The 3,559-nt window shown below is 42.9% G+C and overlaps 1 pseudogene; it reads left to right on the forward strand.

Annotated features, from left to right (window-relative positions):
• Positions 1-1,484: 1,484 nt before the first annotated feature.
• Positions 1,485-1,598, forward strand: LOC115836777 (annotated as a pseudogene).
• Positions 1,599-3,559: the final 1,961 nt, after the last annotated feature.

The following is a 3,559-nucleotide window of genomic DNA, read 5'->3' on the forward strand; positions in this document are numbered from 1 at the left end:
ATTAGGTCTTTTATTCTTATATTCTAAAAATGTTTAATTAGAAAAGGTCTGTTCATCAATGGATGAATGGATAAACAAAACATGGCCTATATACACAATGGAATATTATCCAGCCATTAAAAAGAATGAAGTCGGCTGCGCGTGGTGGCCCATGCCTGTGATCCCAGCACTTTGGGAGGCTGAGGTGAGCAGATCGCCTGAGGTCAGGAGTTCGAGACCAGCCTGGCCAACATGGAGAAACCCTGTCTCAACTAAAAATACAAAAATTAGCTGGGTGTAGTGGTGGGCACCTGTAATTCCAGCTACTCAGGAGGCTGAGGTGGGAGAATTGCTTGAACCCAGGAGGCAGAGGTTGCAGTGAGCCGAGATCACACTACTGCACTCCAGCCTGGGTGACAGAGTGAGACTCCATTTCCAAAAAAAAAAAAGAGTCAAGTTGTGTTATTTGCAGCAACATGGATGGAACTGGAGCTCATTATGTTAAGTGAAATAAGGCAGGCATAGAGAGACAAATATCTCATGTTCTCACTCATATGAGGGAGATAAAAAAGTAGCTCTTATAAAGATAGAGAGTAGATTGGTGGTTACCAGAGGCTGGGAAGGGTAGCAGGGAGAGGGGGATGAAGACAGGTCGATTAATGGGTACAAATATACACTTAAAAGAAATAAGACCTGGTGTTTGATAGATCAGGAGAGTAACTACAGTTAACATTAACTGACTGCACATTTTATGTTTGTTTTTGTTTCTGTTTGAGACAGAGTCTCCCTCTGTCACGCAGGCTGCAGTCCAGTGGCACAATCAGGCCTCACTGCAGCCTCAACTTCCTGCACTCAAGCAATTTTCCAGCCTCAGCCTCCCAAATAGCTGGGACTACAGGTGTGCACCACCAAGCCTGGCTAATTTCTGTATTTTTTTGTAGAGAAGGAGTTTCACCATGTTGCCCAGGCTGGTCTCAAACTCCTGGGCTCAAGTGATCTGCCCTCCGTGGCCTCTCAAAGTGCTGGGATAACAGGGGTGAGCCATCACACCCGGCCAGGATAGAATAATTAAAATAGCTAGGAGAGAATAACTTGAATGCTCCTAGTTAAGGTCATGAATATCCCAATTATCCTGATTTGATTGTGTAAAGGTATCAAGTTATCCCATGTACTCCGAAATATGCATCTCTAATATGTATCAATTAAAAAATAGTGCTCAGGCCAGGTGTGGTGGCTTACGCCTGTAATTTCAGCACTTTGGGAGGCCAAGGAGAGTGGATCATTTGAGGTCAGGAGTTCAAGATCAGCCTGGCCAACATCGTGAAACCCCCATCTCTACTAAAAATACAAAAATTAGCCAGGTATGGTGGTGCACACCTGTAATTCCAGCTACTCGGGAGGCTGAGGCATGAGAATCACTTGAACTCGGGAGGTGGAGGTTGCAATGAGCCAAGATTCCACCACTGCACTCTAGCCTGGGTGGTGAAGTGAGACTCTGTCTCAGAAGAAAAAAAAAAAAAGTTCTCTATACTAAAAGCTAGAACAATACAGAGCAGATCAGATTAGCATGGCCCCTGTGCAAGGATGACACACAAATCTGTGAAGTGTCCCATATTTATTAAAATTTTTTAAATATATATTTTTAAAAAGTAAAAAATATAGGTAGAGAGCAGTGGCTCACACCTGTAATTCCACCACCTTGGGAGGTTGAGGCAGGAGGATTGCTTAAAGCCAGGAGTTTGAGACCAGCCTGGGTAATATAAAGAGATCCCATTTCTAAAAAAAAAAAATTTTTTAATTAGCCAGGTGTGGTGGCACATGCCTGTAGTACCAACTACCCAGGAGGCTGAGGCAGGAGGATTGCTTGAGCCCAGGAGTTTGAGGCTGCAGTGAGCTATAATTGTGCCACTCCACTCTAACCTGGGTGACAGAGTGAGACCTTATCTCAAAAAAAAAAAAAAGATAAATAAATGACTGTCAAATTGAAAAAATAAATAAATAAAATACTCCCCAAAACACACAAAAGGTCAACCTCAATTTTTAAGTGACCTAGCAATGCAATGGAGCTATGGCATTGTACTCATGGTAGCTATTTCAACAACTGGAAATAATTCAGATAATCTTTTGCAAATGTGATTAAATACATACTTTGCTTTATTTGATAGATTTGTTTTTAAATATTTAGATGTAAGCCAAATTTAGCAAAATAAAAACATCCTATTTACTGTTCGATGCAAGCTTGTATTCCTTGTGTAAAATGGAAAATCCTTCTGCAGTGTTGATATCTACTTTCTGATTGATGTGTCTTAAAGTTTGCAACGTTGAATCCTTTCTCCTCTTTTCTTCTCTCATTTTCTATCCCTCTCCAACTTTTTTTGTGTGTTCGCTCACTTACTTGAACAAAGTGCAAATCCAAATAAGTTACCTAAGATTGATTGCCATACATCTGAAGTCTTTGGGCCATATTTTTAAAATTATTAGGCTGGGTGCGGTGGCTCACACCTGTAATCCCAGCACTTTGGGAGGCGGTGGTGGGTGGATAACCTGAGGTCAGGAGTTCAAGACCAGCCCAGGGAACATGGTGAAAACCCATCTCTACTAAAAATACCAAAATTAGCTGGGCACGGTGGGGCATCCCTGTAATCCCAGCTACTCAGGAGGCTGACGCAGGAGAATTCCTTGAGCCTTGGAGGCAGAGGTTGCAGTGAGCCAAGATTGCACCATTGCACTCTAGCCTGGGCGACAGAGCGAGACTCCATCTCAAAAAAAAAAAAAAAAAAAAAAATTCTTAAATTGCAACAGAAGCAACTCTGCAGTCACATCTTACTTCCTTGCTCCCAGGGTATTTGGTCCCCACTGTGTCTGTTATCCAGAATATCTAGCTGGACTCCTAGCAGCTACAGAAAATTTTAGCGTTAGGCTGATTTTTTTTTTTAAGTCCGTCATCCACTATCCAGTATTACTACAGTCAAATGAATAGACATTTACTGAGAACCTACGGTGTCCTTCCAGAGTTGTCCTAGGTTTTGTGGGAGACACAAAGAATCAGAATGACAGAGCAGTGGCACTTTGGAGCTGAAAGGGTCATCATAGTTTCAGTACAGCCTCCTTGATTTAAAGTTAAAGAACCTGATAACCAGAGGGGTGTAGGGCCTCACTGAAAAGCCCACATGCAGTCACAGAGCCAGGAGTGGAGCCTGCAGCTCTGGACTCTCAGATGGTTATTTATTACCTGATTACAGGAACATATTTAGGCATTTGCTTCATGGCATGCACTGTGTAGGGCACTGGAGGTTCAGAAATAAAAGCCTTCCGGGAGAAAGGTAAGGACTTTCCCTTCTGGGGAAAACAGGATGCAAGTGAAATCAGTGCAGTGGGGTTTTTTTTTAATTGTTATTGTTTTATGGTTTTTATTTTTATTTTTTGAGATGGAGCCTCCCTCTGTCGCCCAAGCGGGAGTGCAGTGGTGTGATCTCGGCTCACTGCAACCTCCATCTCCCAGGTTCAAGCGATTCTCCCACCTCAGCCTCCAGAGTAGCTGGGATTATAGGCGTGCGCCACCAGGTCTGGCTAGTTTTCA

This window comes from Nomascus leucogenys, chromosome 9 (genome assembly GCF_006542625.1).
Source record: "Nomascus leucogenys isolate Asia chromosome 9, Asia_NLE_v1, whole genome shotgun sequence".
Classification (NCBI taxonomy): Eukaryota; Metazoa; Chordata; class Mammalia; order Primates; family Hylobatidae; genus Nomascus; species Nomascus leucogenys.